Here is a 17,048-nt window from a genome sequence, read left to right on the forward strand (position 1 = left end):
CTTTCTCTCTCTGAAATTTTATTCGCTTTTTCTCGAGTCAGCCAAAGTTTTGCAAAACTTTCGAAACTTGCAGTGATTTTGTGAAGTGAAATTCTGCTTTAAATACCTGCCACGCGATATTTCGTGATTAAAAATGACGTAGAATTTCTGCCCAAGAAAATCAATGGATGAAAATGCCCTCAGGGCGTCTTTGTAACAGCAGATATTTTTATTACTCAGAAAGAAATTGCTCAATTTAAGAAAGAAAGAGAAAAGGAATAATATAATGAAGATAAATTTGAATTCCTTCTCTGTTTAGAGACATATTTTGTTTCCTGCCAACTAAACCTAACAAAAAAATACTATTGTAAACTATCGTTAACTATAGTTTACTATAGTTAACTATCGTTAACTATAGTTTACTATAGTTAACTATAGTAAATCAAAGTTCCAAAGTTTTCACTAAAGTAAATCAAAGTTCCAAAGTTTTTCAAAGTAAATCAAAGTTCCAAAGTTTTTACTATAGTAAATCAAAGTTCCAAAGTTTTCACTATAGTAAATCAAAGTTCCAAAGTTTTCACCATAGTAAATCAAAGTTATTACTATAGTAAATCACAGTTCCAAAGTTTTGACCATAGTAAATCAAAGTTCCAAAGTTTATACCATAGTTATTCAAAGTTCCAAAGTTTTTCCCATTATAAATCAAATTTCCAAAGTTTAAACCAAAGTATTAAAGTTTTTATATGTTTTCAATAAGTTTTTTTTAATTATTAATCTGTTTTAAGAGTGATGATTTTGGTTTTTTGGGGGCTGATTTTTGTTGTTCATCTCAATTTAAATATGCAAAGTAATTTATTTAAATGCATTATTTACATTGAACGGTAGGAAAAACATGTTGACGGATGTTTAAAAAGCAAATACTTTGATTTTAAATGACGGATTTTTTTTTAACTTATAGTATTTTTTTTCTCCATAAATAATAATAAATACATGTATTGCTTATTTATCGATGCAAGGACAATTTATTCATTAAAACTCATTTCTTGTACTTTGTTCTTTTCTGAACTCACGACCTCCCGATCACGGAGCGAGCGCTCTACCGACTGAGCTACCGTGAACGGTCCAGCTTTTTGAAGACTCCTACAGAGTGGAAAAGATATTGTCGCCATTGATACATCTGATTTTATACTCTTGGTTTGGGACAATACTTTTTCTCTCATATCAATACATGTTCTGATACTTGTGCTACGTATTATCTTTAGTATTTTATAGCTCCTGGTCCATAAAAGCTAGATGAGCTCACTATTGATCCAAATCTTGCTTTAACAAAAGGAATGTACAGTTGAAAAGTGAAACTGAGATCAAAAGTGATATATGTAATCTCAAACCTAATATTTTCACTTATATATAGTTTGATCATCTTGTATAACATAACATAATCATCTTGTATAACATAATGTATATATACCTTCAGCAACATGCCAAACTTCAAACATGTGTACAATCTGTGGTTGGTCGCGCTTCAGGTAGACTTAAACGTGACTCTGCCTTTCGGTTACTAGATGAGATACTGGTATTTCCTCCTTGTGAAGCTTTCTCAAACACCCTTTTAGTCCTTCAAGCTCCATATTGAAAGCGTACTTCATTGCTTTGAGTAGAAATCGGATACTAACACATGTAGTATTTGAGAGTATGATGGTATTGTGAATTGAACTAATGATAAATTTAGAACCATTTGGTTTTGAAAACACCATTTTACTAAAAAAGCTATAGTTGTTGATAATGCATCTACAATAGTTTGAGAATCTTAACTTGATGCATAAAGTGGCATAATCTGCAAATAAATCTAATTTGGATTTTGTAATTCATAAAGGAAGATCATTAATGTAAAATAAAAACAGAAGAGGACCTAGTATAGATCCCTGAGGAACTCCCGCTGTGACATGCTGAAAAGGTTAATGCTTGTTTGACAGATGGACTCTTTGATGGAACCTGTTGTTCTTTTTGGCACTAGTCTTTTACTCCTGGGTGGACATGTTTCCAAATATTTCTTGTCCAAGCTGTCCTTGACATGTTTCCATGTCTCACTTTCCCAAGAATCGGAGTGTGAAATGAACCGCTGCTTCTTCATCACTCGACATGTAGGACTGTTATGGCTAAAAATTCTTTCCACCAATGCCCTCTTCTCTTCTGTCCAATTTTTTCTGTCTGTTGCAACTAATCTTCGTCTTAATTTCTGAGGATTAAAACAAATCTAGTTTTAAATTCAACACAGAACAAATGAATTGTGTTACTGTTAGTAATATTTAAAGATTTTTAGAAAGTATTTTAAAGTTTTCCTATACATATCTATCTGTAAATGGTGGAAATGGCACACAGTTTGTTTTGATATATGTGGAAGCTCGGGTGTTCCAGTTTGTAGCTCAACCGAGCCGAAGGCTCAATTGAGCTTTTCTGATCAAATTATGTCCAGCGTCCGTCTGTCTGACTGTTAACTTTTCTTATTTTCGACTTCTTCTCAAGAACCGCTGGGCCAATTTCAACCAAACTTACCTCAAAGAATCCTTCGGTGAATGGGATTTAAGTTGGTAGAGCACGGAGTTTCGCAAAAGGAATTAATACGGACTTAACATTACAATCCGGAGTAAGAAATCTGTATAATGTTGAAAGATCTTGCAAATACTATGCAACCCTTCGCTTCACTTCAAACACCGTCTGTTTACATGTAAATAGCTAGGGGCCAAAGCTAATGTCGAGTAAAAAAAAGGTCATTTTTGAGATTGATTTCAGAATATGCCGAGAAATATATGTAATTTCGGAATGAGCTTTGTTAAAAATGAAGAATATCTATCTTTAAATAGCTCTGTCTAAGTAGAGTTCAAGAGCTTTGTACTTGTGTTTTAAATGCAGTCACAGTTGTGTTGCTCTTACGACCTTGCATCTTTACTGGGTGTACCTTCTGCTGTTAACTTCTCTTAGCGTCAGGTTAGGTGTCAAACTGTAGACTAGGATCATTCTTCATCCTTGTGATCTTCTCCAAGAATGCCACAAACACAGGAAATGTAGGATATGAATGTCCGGTCCTCAGCTTGTAGTTAGTTGCTCCCATCAACCATTTTTCTTGGATGTAGTGAGGTAACTTGCCCACAATGGGGTTCACACCTGACGATGAATCGAAGTAAGCGAGCAATGTTGAGAAGACAGGGTTTTCCTTTAAGGATTCGAATCCTGAATTAAAAATGATATTGTTCAAATATTCTCGTACCCCATTCTTCATCCACTTCAATTTTCTATATCCTTTTTTACCTCAACCATCTTTTTCTTCCTCATTTTGACCAACATCCCACTTACTTTCTTTTTGATATTGTCCCTTGGACGAAAGTCGATAAGCCCCCCCCCCCCCTTTTCCCTGCTTTTTCATAATTTTTTCTATCTCCTGTTTGGGACAACAGTCTTCTTCAAAATTAGCTTTGAATAGGATCAAAGCTTATGATTGCCAAGTGTGTCGAGACATCTGACTTAAGACCATTTTAACGAACCAAAAGTATTGCAAATATGTTGCTACATCAAAAGAAAGGGAAAGGGAGGAGGAGGCTTTGGGAGGAGCTTGTAAACAGTGGGGATTACCAACATTACTATCTGTCATGAGGATCAAGGAAAAATCATCCCCAAATACAAGAAAGATTCATCTGATTCTCAAACTGAATTAAATCTATATTCCTTGTTACTTATGTAAAGCCATGTACAGAAAAATCGACTTATGGAAACACACACACCACTATGCGTTACAAGAACAAAAGAATCTAATCCTAAAACACAGGACCATTGTGAAACTAGGACGCTTGTTTTTTCCACCCATCTGCTCTAACAAACATTTCAAGGAAAATGATTTGAATGTGCGATGACCGACAAATCATTACGTATATAACCCTGGATACGAAACGTTTCGAGATGACCACCCAACGATTCAGAAAAGTAATCAGTCTGTGTCCACTGAGGAAAAGTATGATGACGAACAAATGAAAAAGTCCTCATCAAAATGGCTTCCGTGTTCGTCGAAAGCAGATTTTAATTTGTTTGTTCTCATGAATTCTACCACACATCTAGTGGTAAGTAAAACTATGTTTAGGATAGTAAAAAATGCTCTACAGTACATAACCTTCAATTACGACACACTGTAGAGTGTAGATTACATTCTCTTTCTTTCTTTCTCTCATTTCATTATCTATACTGATACATCAATTTATCTCATACGTGTAGGGGATATAGCCCATTAGATAAGCTAATGCTTTATCCAAGGGAAGATGCTTTATCAATAGCACTTTTGTAAAACTATTGCCCTTATAATATGAATGACAAAACGCGGTAATATCGTTACTTTTAAAAGGTACTTGGACACAGATTTGAAATTATTATTTTTTCTTTAATATTACGACTTATACATTTTAATAGCATTTCACACAAAAATTAATGAAAAATCTTATTTCTTTATAAGATATTGAAATTTCAAAATTTTCGGCGGGTTTGATATATCCTTGCACTCTCACAAAGAAGATGGGCGAACAAGGCGGGCAGAATGCCTATAGCGTTAGATATTTAAGAAATCATATCAAATATGTGAATTGATTATTTAAATCAACGTCTAATTATGGAAATTTTTGAAATTATGAGGAAAAAAACTTTCCTGAGAGAGAAAAAAATTTCTTTAAAAAAATTCTTTTATAAAATTATTAGATGGTATTCGTGGGATTCGAACCCTAGCAATAAAAATCCGACGTATTAATAGCAAACTGCTTTAAGTCTAATGCGTTAACCACTATGCTACACCGCTCATGGTGATTTTAGGCATTTAAATCATGTTTGTGATATGACCCGCGACTTAATGGAAAGTATTTCTCGGAAAGATTCTAGTGTTGTGTCATAAAAGTGTACTTTTAAGGTATAGTGGGTCTTCGCTCCATGTTTTTGAAAACCAAAAATGTGTATTTTATTGCACACTTTTGGGACCATCTTTCAAAAAAATGAAGAGAAGACCCACCCATATTGAAAAAGTTTGTTTAAGTATGAGAAAATGATCATTTTTGTTGTTTCCAGTGTGTGTACGCTTTTTCATAGGCAAATATTTTTAGTCTTTGTGAGATTTTAGTAAATCGTAGAGATTTTACATAAAGTATACTTTAATATTAAAAGAAATATCAAGTAAAATTTGGATTCAATTGAGATTACAATTTTCACTTCTTATCTGTCGCACCATAGGCATTCTGCCCGCCTTATTCACCCATCTTCTTTAATTTTAGTCTTAATTTCTTAGGAAAAGTGGCAATCTCGTTTTGCCTAAATGAAAAATATTAATACTATAATCCAGAAAATTCCGAGTAGACACGTTCAAAAGCAAAACAAACACACAATATATTGTCAGTCTGTGCAGTTGTGGTAAGCAGACTGCGACGATTGAACGCACCCGGTGAATTCTAAATATTAACAATAACAGAACTCGAGCCCTGTTTACAAAAACTGTGTACTTAACACGAGTGTGTTCGATTTCCTAGACTCTGTACGCATCTCTTAGTTCGGAATGACGATACTTGGGAAGGCGTTTTGTTTTCTAACATTTCTACTCTGAATAAAATTATTTTTCTTGATAAAAGTTTTAATATTTCTCATTAAAACACATCAAAATTGCCACGGTTTTTAAGGATTAAGAATAAAGTTTAAAATTTGTGAAAGTGCAAGGATGTGTCAATCAAACCCGCCAAAAAATTTAAAGTTTAATAACTTTTAAATAAAATCAGATTTTAAATTTTTGTGTGAAATGCTATTAAAATATATAATTCGTGATATTATACAGAAAAAATGAGAAAATATTAACTTCAAATCTGTATCCAAGTACCTTCAAAACAAGAAAAAGACTCGTATATGTCAAAGGAGTTTCTTTTTTTATTAAGGAACCTGTACTGGCTACTTGAAGACTGATGTTAACCCCCATCCCTTTGACTCATTTTAAGAGAAAGTAAAGCCTGAGTAACATGTAACAACTTTCAAACAACTGAATTTGGTTTGACTCTTTTAAACCAAAAGACTTGAAACTAAACATTTTGAAAGACACACCATTGTCTATCATAACTATACTCTTAGCATGCTTATTTTGGTTACTTAATACCCAAAAACAGATCAGAGTAACAGAAAGAAAATGCATTTCCATTTTATAACCACCAGTTGTGCACACCAAACCAGAGTAACCACTGACCCTGGGGCCACGTATTTCAACATTTTGGAAATTTTTTATAAAAATTACCAATTTCCTTGGTGATTTAAATATGAAAGCAGATTTCAATGTATAACTTTATTTTCAGACTTACATGTAAAATCCCCCCGTCTGCAGTATCCCTAAAGCAGGGGCCCTGACATTAACCATTTTGGAAGAGGCATCTTTCTTCATCATAAATATATACTTAGATCATTGGCATTATACCAAGGAGCAAAGGAAAAGATTTCCGAAAAATTAATGCGTTTTCACAATATAATCTTTATAGAGTCCCACCCTAACTCTAGAATCCCTGAACCAGGGGTCATTTAATTCACAAATTGGGAAAAAGCATCCTTCCTCATCATAACTATGTACACAGTTCATAGATTTTTTTCTCAGGAGAACAGAAGATTTTTAAAGAATTTATGCATTTTCACTATACAATCAATAGAGCCCCGCTCTAACACCAGAACCCCTGACCCTGGGGCCATGAAATTCATAATTTGGAAGAGGCAATCTTATTCAACATTACTATGTACTTGGTTAGCTTATTTAACACCCAACAGCATAGAAAAAGATTTTCAAAGAAATAATGCATTTTCAATATACTGTCTATTTAGCCCCGCCCTAGCACTACAACCCCTGAAAGATTTATAACATATTACACTCATAATAAACTCATGAATATATATCTAATATGCTTTCATATAAATCTTACCCCAACTAGGGCCTCAATGCATAAACTCAGGTCAAGGTCACCGTCGACCACAGTGATACTGTACAACCTAACCAAAAATCAATATACCTATGTTACCTCTAATTGTAGTTGTAAACAATAACAAAAGTATATCTCGTAAAATAATTTTAAACTTCTTCATAACAAAAGCCTATTAAACATCACTAGAAATAAAATGAATAGCCAATATGATATGGAACGTTTATCAACAAAACATGATGAACTTATTCTATAAAAATAAATATTTTCAGACTTTACAAATATTAAAATAACCCTACCAAAACATACTTCACTATTATGAACAAAGCTATATTAGAAAATGTAAACTTACAGTTGGTACACCTAACTAGAGATATAATTCAGCTTCAACAATGTTACAGTTCAACACACAGCCTTCATAGCGCGAAACAAACATTTCGTGCAAAATTATAAACTATGAAGTCACGTGATCACAGGAAGTGATGTTGAAATTATCAAAATATTAAACAATACATTTAAATAAAAACTTATGTGTATTTTCCATCATTATTTGAAAAATGACAATGACAAAAATTATTTTAAATGAAAATCTTAAATACTTTAGCTGAACAGAATTTCTGTTACTAAAAAAAGATACGGAAATTACCCTCAATGACAAACAGTGTATGAAAACAAAGAGAGATAACTCTATTGTAAAAATCACAACATCACACAATTTCACACATTTGATAACAGATTAATAAAACAATTGCTTAAGACGCATTATACAACCACTATAACAAATTGCCTGTGTGGTGGCCCACTTTAGTTTTAAGTGCAATGACACCTAACAACAAATTTACAAACATTACAGGGTTGAAGTGAAAAATAAATGAAATATCTTATTCAACATTATTCAAGAATTTGTTTAAAATCTGGTAGAACATTGCAATTTAATATACAAAATGTAATCCTCTGTACTGCAGACATTGATGTGGGTTTGAATGTTATTATTGTATTAGTAAAAAAAATATATCTTTCAAACATCAAGAAAAAAGTGTACCATTTTATTTAATGATTTATTATTGTACTTGAGTAATTATTTTGTTATAGAAAAATTAGTATATGATGTTGAACAATTTGAAAAAAGATGGTCTAATTGGAAATGTCTTTTTCAAAGTAATGACTAAGCATTGGAGTTTTATACTATTGTTATATTGACTGATATTTATTTAATGACTAAGCATTGGAGTTTTATACTGTTGTTATACTGACTGATATTTATTTCACCCCCCTTCCACATGTAATATTGTGTGAGTCTCACTCTGTATGTAAGTGTGTGTACGTCTGTATGTGAGTGTGTCATTAACTACATTTAAATGTTTGCTTCTGAACATATATGTAATGTGTTGTTTCTGTAAATAAAAAAAAAATAAATAAATAAAAAATAAAAAATAAAAAAATTTACAATAGCTCCAAAACTATGTGAGGTATAAAGTTAAAAAAAAACTTTAACAGTTTATAAATATATCATTGATTAATAGATAGAAAGTATCGGTTGATAATAAATATGTTTAAAAAGATATTTTTTGAGAAAAATTTTAACAAAAAATGTGCATTTTAAAGAAAAATGCACCTGCATTTTTAAGAAAAATGCACCTGCTTAACTCTGTCCTTTTTGTGAAAACAAACATGGGCATTGCAGAAATAATATATGTTTATCATTGAAGGGCAATTTGGATGTGAATGGTCTCTGAAAGGCTGTAATTGAAAGCATGACATGTATAAAGACAAGACCCCTATAGAATCCGCCATCTGCAATGTACTTTCACTTTCAATTCTTAACATTTGGACAAAATAAACAGGAAAAAAAAGTCCAACTTGTCCTTCATTGAAAAACATAATTTGTTCCTGCAATGACGTTTTTAGCTCACCTGAGCCGAAGGCTCAAGTGAGCTTTTCGGATCACATTTTCTCCGGCGTCCGTCTGTCTGTCTGTCTGTAAACTTTTCACATTTTCGACTTCTTCTCAAGAACCGCTGGGCCAATTTCAACCAAACTTCCCACAAAGTATTCTTGGGTGAAGGGGATTCAAGTTTGTTCAAATGAAGGGCCACGCCCTCACTCAAGGGGAGATAATTGGGAATTAATGAAAATTTGGTGGCATATTTTAAAAATCTTCTTCTCAAGAACCACTGTGCCAGGAAAGATGAAACTTATGGGGAAACATCCTCAGGTAGCGTAGATTCAAGTTTGTTCAAATCATGACCCCCGGGGGTAGGGCGGGGCCAAAATGGCCGATCATAAAGCTGATAAGACAGTCAAGGTGAGCAGACGTGTTCTCTGGCGCTCTTATCTCTCTAGTAAGATTATATTGCAGATAACAGCTATACAATGGATAATAATGGATATTAGTTCAAATACAAGTTTTTTTAGATCAATTCTGGACTCTTTTAGTGGACTTTCAAATTCATTTGTTACAAGTTATAATGAATCGACGACAGATTGATTGATTGTATATTGTTTAACGTCCCTCTTCAGAATTTTTCACTCATATGGAGACCTCACCGATGCCGGTGAAGCGCTTCAAATTTAGACCTATACTCGGCACTCAGGGCCATTGAGCAGTGAGGGTTCTTTATCGTGCCAACGCCTACCGTGACACGGGACCTACGTTTTTAAGGTCATATCCGAAAGACCCGTGACTTTCACTTCTAGTGCCGAGCGCTTGGCGAAGGAACAGTCACTACCTTTGTTAACGTCTTAGGTATGACGCGGCGCCGCGATCGAGAATTGAACCCGGGCCTCCCGATCACGAAGCGAACGCTCTACCACTAGGCTACCGTGACCGGTGAATCGACGACAGAAGATGTGCATATACCAGACTATTTGAAAGTGAAGTTAAATAATGAGAGTGTCACCATTACTTTTGAGGATGAGGGCTATTCTAAGATATCAAGACTCTTGCAGAAGAACCTGATTTTTTACAATCGGAGTAATAGAAATGGATGGATTTATAAGACCCCATGTAAAACAGTAACTGTTACACTCTACAAATCTACAAACTCCCTACATATCCAAGAAGATGCTGCTTTCACCTGGTACAAAAAATTCCTGCAAGAACTCGTAAATGATGTGGAACCTGCCATCGCTGAAATATCTATCCAGCCACAGCCCCAGTCAGCTTCAACACCAAAATCTATCAATAAATGTAGAAACAATGAGTTTAATGAATGCAGCAACTGCGATAGTGCAGCTACGATCAAACAATTAACCGAGACTGTCAAATTCTTCACCCTTGAGGTAGAAAAACTAAAAGAACAAGAGGCCCAAGGGCCTTGAATCGCTCTTCTGATAAATTGTACAACCTATCACTTGTATTTGAAGCCTCTAACCCTAGGTATCCTGAGACCAAAGTTGCACCTCCTGACAAAGTTTGATGATTCTTAGCCAATAAGGACAACTTCTTGGCCTACATTCTTGGAAAACCCCAAATGCATCAACTTCAACAGTTTGATTGTTCTAAGCCATTAATACCTAAGATACTTAAACATAGCCATAAAAAGTTGAAAGTAGGTCACTGTAACCTACTTTTTGGTCGACATTCTCCGAAAACCCAAGATGCATCAAATGACAAATTTTGATGATTCTAAGCCAATAAGTACCAGAGATACTTAAATATAGCCATAAAATGTTGAAAGTAGGTCACCATGACCTACATTTTAGTCTACATTTTTCAGAGTCCAAAGATGCATCTTTTGACTAAGTTTGATGATTCTAAGCCAATAAGTACTGGAGATACTTAAATATAGCCATAAAATGTCAAAAGTAGGTCACCATGACCTAATTTTTGGTCGTCACTCTCCGAAAACCCAAGATGCATCAACTCACAAAGTTTGATGATTCTAAGCCAATAAATACCAAAGATACTTAAATATAGCCATAAAATGTCAAAAGTAGGTCACTGTGACCTAATTTTTTGTCATCACTCTCCGAAAACCCGAGATGCATCAACTGACAAAGTTTGATGATTCTAAGCCAATTTGTAAAGGAAATACTTAAATATAGCCATAAAATGTCGAAATTAGGTCACCATGACCTAATTTTTGATCGTCGCTCTCCGAAAACCCAAGATGCATCAACTCACAAAGTTTGATGATTCTAAGCCAATAAATACCCAAGATACTTAAATATAGCCATAAAATGTCGAAATTAGGTCACCATGACCTAATTTTTGGTCGTCACTCTCCAAAAACCCAAGATGCATCAACTGACAAAGTTTGATGATTCTAAGCCAATAAGTACCGGAGATACTTAAATATAGCCATAAAATGTCAAAAGTAGGTCACCGTGACCTAATTTTTGGTCGTCACTCTCCGAAAACCCAAGATGCATCAACTGACATAGTTTGATGATTCTAAGCCAATAAATACCTAAGATACTTAAATATAGCCATAAAATGTCGAAAGTAGGTCACCGTGACCTACATTTTGGTCAACATTTTTCAGAGTCCCAAGATGCATCTCCTGACCAAGTTTGATTATTGTAGGTCTGAAGGTAATCAAAAAATGCCTTTTAAACAATTTGAAAACATATGCCTGCAAAATTCTTAAAGTAGGTCACAGTGACCTACTTTTTCTTAAATATGTTTTAAGGTCCCAAGATGCAGCAACTTACAAGATTTGATGATTCTAACCCTTTCAGTGCCTGAAATAATGGGATTTAATGTTTTAAAAAGGTTAAGTCATAAAGTTCAAAAAGTAGGTCACGGTGACCTACTTTTAGGTTGACGTTGTTCAAGGACCCAAGATGCATCAACTGACTAAGTTTCATGATCATAGGCCTTAAAGTGTCCAAAATATGCCTTCAAATCAATTTGAAAACAAATGCCCGCAAAATTTAAAAAGTAGGTCACCGTGACCTACTTTTTAGTTAACATGATGTGAAGTCCTAAGATGCCTCAACTTACAAGATTTGATGATCCTAGCCCTTATAGTAAGCAAAATATTAACATTTTTATTAATTGTAAATTTAGGTCAACTTCAAAGTGACCTTGAGGCCACGCCCTTTGCCCCAGGGTCATGCCTTGAACAATTTTTCATCTTCAACATATCCTGATCCTTGTATGTAAGTTTGGTGAAAATCTGCCTGGCGGTTCTGGAGAAGAAGATTTTTTAGCAACTAGTACTTTTGGTTTTGTTTTCCTGATTATCTCCCCTTGTTTTAGGGTCCCAACCCTTATTTTAGTATAAATGGTAGCCCTTGGGCCAGGGATACCCTGTGGCAAATTTGGTACTGATTGGCCAAGGGGTTCTTCAGTTATGGCCCATATTCTAAAAAGTTAACGCACACCGCACACCGCACAAATGGCCATAGCATTAGCTCTTTGAGCCTTTGGCTCAGAAGAGCTAAAAATTGAGCTCTAGGGAACCCAAATCCTCAGTGTCTGCCAGTACACAAACCTACAAGCTGGCAGTTAAACACAAGGAGACTTCTACAGAGAGGCTTACTTTTTCAGGCGACATTTCTAGACATGTGCAGTGCAACACCGTTAATTGTGTGACCGAGTCAAGCACTAACACAGAGATATGTGCCCCGGTATTAGAAGAGGAAACACAAAGAACCCTGAAATCAACAAAAAATGAAGAAGAACCGACGTCAATAAGTGGATCCTCCCTCATGATTGGTAGTTCAATCCTGCAAAGAGTGAGGACCCGTGGATTGAATAAATCGGTGAAAGTGTCCACAAACAGAGGAGCCAAAGTTTCACATATCAAAGTAAAATTGGCCAAAATGGATGTGTCGCCCTTCCGTAATATTATCATTCAGGCGGGTGGGAATGATGTTTCAAGCAACCGCGACCCGGAAGCAATTGAAAACGACTTCATGGAAATTATTTGTGATCTACAGAAACGGCACCCGGGAATACAAGTTTACCTCTCGGAAGTTTTACCACGTAGAGATGTAAATGTGAGTGTAGTAAATGAAATCATTCGATATGTGTGCAAGGAGAGCGGAGCTATTCTTATCCCGATGAGCAAATCTTTCCAAAAAAGTCAAGCAAATGAGCTCTACTGGAAAGACGGCATTCATTTGTCCGACAAAGGCACGGCTGAATTGTTAAAAAACATCGATCAGTATGTTCCTATTCTGAAACAAAAGGAAAGCAGTGTCCACGCCGATTCATTTGCAGCTAGGAAAAGTTTTTGTTTCTATTGTGGAAAAGAGGGCCATTCTACTCGGAACTGTCGACACGGGAAAAAGTGTCGTGTTGGCAATGTGGGAAAAAAGGGCATAAACAAAAGTTTTGTTCCTTCTAGGAAATCGGCAAAGAAAGAAATGCCGTAGAACAAAATCGTAGAGATCCCAAACTTTATGTCTCAAATACAATTTTGTCCCCTGTAAATAATATTTACTCTTGTTTTAAATAGTTTATGTGATGAATGTAATAATATTGATTGCTCATGTGAACACCAATTATATATCCCTAAAATTTTCAAAAAGTATTCAAATGCTCAAAACAAAAATGTTTTAAATATTAGTGTCCATGACGGTATACAGAAAAGTAGCCAAACTAAGATTGTACACATGTAAGTCCTCCAAATAATTTAAATCAGAAAGATAATGTACCGGAAAAGCTATGAACACAGAGTAATAATACTGGATTTGGACTGGTTAAAAGAGGTTTGCGTTTTGGAAATTTATATGTATGTCATATAATACCCAAAATTGACGAAATCAAATTGTTGCTTCAAGACAAACATTCTCTCGATATATTAGGTCTCTGTGAAACATTCTTAAATGATAATTACTGTAACTCAGGTTTAGATATCGATGGATTCACTTTCGAGAGAAAGGATAGACAAATTAAGTCAGGTGGGGGAATTGTTGTTTATATTTCAAATGATATTACTTACAAGCGTAAAACTGAATTTGAAGTAAGTAATATTGAATCAATATGGCTAGAAATCAATCTTAAAAATTCTAAACCTATTTTTTATTGCTCTGTATACCGTCTACCATCTGCCCCCTCTTGCTGGGTAGAGGATTTTGCAAGGGAGATAAATATCGCCTCCTGCTGTGACGACAGTGAAATAATTATTACAGGTGACTTTAATATTGACTTACTCAAAGACCCCCCGCTATACTGGACATCTGCTTTAGAGGAATTTGGACTAAAACAAGTAATTAATGCACCCACTAGAGTTACTAACACCTCCTGTACTCTTATTGACCACTTTTATACCACCATACCAGATAACATATGTGAAGTTAATGTACCACCAATATCTTTATCTGACCATTACCCTATTTGTGCAACCCGGAAATCTAATTGCATGCAGCGTAGAAACAAGCACATAGAAATTAAATACCGTGATTTCAAGAATTTTAACGAAGCAAATTTTCTGTCTGACCTAACAAATGAAAATTTAGATAGCCTTACAGAATTACACGATCCTAATGACATTCTTGATAAATTTTATATAATGTTTAATAACGTCCTTGACAAGCATGCTAAAATAAAATGTAAGAGAGTTAAGACTGAAACTAGGCCAAAGTGGCTAACTAAAGAAATAAATGAAGCTAGACATTTTCGAGATTTTTATCACCATAAAGGGGATTATGAAAATTTCCGAATTTGGAGAAATAAAGTTGTACTCCTGATTGACAATGCAAAAGCTTCGTATTACAAATCTGCCATTGAAGACAGTTCAAATCCAAGAGAGATGTGGGGATATTTAAATCAATTGGCATCTAATACTAAAACTTTTTCTCCTTTCCATATCATTCATAATGACTCAGAAACTAACAGTTCACAAGAAATTGCTAATATTTTTAATCAACACTTTACAGGAATCTCAAATAAACTTTTAAATAATTTACCAAAATGCAAATTCAATCCAGAATGGTTAAGACAATTCACAAAATCTAAACTTGGTGATAACGTTTTTAGCCTTACACCAATCAGTGAAACAGAAGTATTTGATTTGTTGAACGGACTTGATGTCAATAAATCTGCAGGCAATGACTTCATAGGACCTCGTCTCCTAAAACTAGCAGCAAGTATAATTTATAAATCAGTCACTCATTTAATCAATGCTAGTATCAGTAGTGGTAGTTTTCCATCAAAGTTGAAACAAGCAAAAGTCACCCCTGTATTTAAAAAGGGCAACAAAGCAGACCCAAGCAACTACCGTCCCATTTCTATACTTCCAACACTATCCAAACTAATTGAAAAGCACATAGCTAACCAAATGCGAGATTTTACCTCCACTTTTGATCTTATAACAAAATCTCAATCTGGGTTCAGAGAATTTCACTCTTGTCAAACAGCACTTACTAAATTAACAGATGCTTGGTTGCATGCTATGGACGAAGGTAACCTCATAGGTATAACATTTTTGGATTTCAGCAAAGCTTTTGATTTAGTGAGTCATGATATTCTAATAGAAAAATTAGAAAAATAAAACTTTGATGAATTGTCAATTAAATGGTTTCACTCATATCTAAATAACAGGACACAATGTGTAAAAATTGGTACAACTTCTTCTGATGTCTTACCTGTCACAGCAGGAGTGCCACAAGGATCAATATTAGGCCCCCTTTTGTTTTTGTTGTATATTAATGACCTGCCCTTACATGTAAGTCATGCAAATATCGATATGTTTGCTGATGACGCAACTCTGCATATTTATGAAGATAATATATTTAATATTGAAACGGCCCTAAATTATGATTTAGAAAATATTGAAAAATGGTGCTTAGAAAATCAAATGGCTCTTAATATTGTCAAAACACAATGTATGTTGATGGGTACTAAACAAAGGAAATCGAAATTAAATAATCCAAATCTCAGTTTACATGTCTCTGGCAAACACCTTAATAATGTTGAAGCAGAAAAACTACTTGGGGTTCATATAGATCAAACGCTAAATTTTCATGACCATGTAGACTCGGTCTGCAAATCATTAACATACAAATTATTTACTTTGCGGAAAATCAAGAAATTTCTTCCTTTGAAAACTAGAAAACTGTTTTACAATGCCTTTATCCTACCTTCTATTAATTATTGCCTGACTATCTGGGGTAATGCACCACATAGTTACATGGAGAGAATCCATAAGCTTCAAAAACGGGCCGCTAGAATTATACTTGATGCTGCCCCTGATGCTCCTTCTAAGGCATTATTTGAAAAATTAGGGTGGCTATCTGTTTTTGACTTAGTAACTTTGCATAAATGTATCTTGTTGTACAAAATATTTAACAATCAGAGCCCTTCTTACCTACAAGATTTATTTATTTGTCAAACTTCAAATGCGTATACTTTACGTTCAGAATCTAATTTTGACCTTCGCCTACCAAAACACCGAACACATTTGTTTAAAAATTCACTCCAATATTCCGGAGTTCATATCTGGAACAGTTTACCTTTAAATATAAGATGTGCACCAAGTCTGCCAGTTTTTAAACGAAATGTTGAAAAATATATATCTTTATCAACAGAACTTGATAACCTCTGATTTATATCTTTTGCAAATGTATATAATTTATATGTATTGTAAAATCTTACTGATATTACATTTTCCATAACATTTTATATCATCTTAATTCATATTTTTATCATTGCTATTTAATTATGATTATCATTATCATCATATGATATCAAACATGTACTTGTATTTTAATTGACTTGCTAAGTTGTTTGTATATCTTTGCTAATTTGATGTAATTGTTGTTGAAATTAGAAGGTCCTGAGGAAGAATAGTGTGTCACACTAATCAGGCCACCTTCTCTAAATAAAGTATTATTATTATTATTATTGTTTATAAAGCTGTTAAATTTTCTATGTAACACACACAGACATACAAATAAAATTAACCACTTGACCAGAGAGATGTAATGACGCAGTTGAAAATCATTCCATTACACAGGTGTCATATTTATGCAATGGAGCGTGACTAATCCTTATCGATCGTCTGTTGATAGTGAAATTCACGAGATAATCATGCATGCCACATGAAGCACTCTGTTTTCATAAGTGTAGCAATGTTAAATAGTAGTGAGTTGCGTTCCCCTGCTTCCCGCTAGATGGCGATACCCTTCCCGGTCCATCACATCTCTTGTTTA

This window comes from Saccostrea cucullata, unplaced genomic scaffold (assembly GCF_032062105.1).
Source record: "Saccostrea cucullata isolate Sc308-1 unplaced genomic scaffold, CSIRO_AGI_Scuc_v1 ctg1479, whole genome shotgun sequence".
NCBI classification, from domain to species: Eukaryota; Metazoa; Mollusca; class Bivalvia; order Ostreida; family Ostreidae; genus Saccostrea; species Saccostrea cuccullata.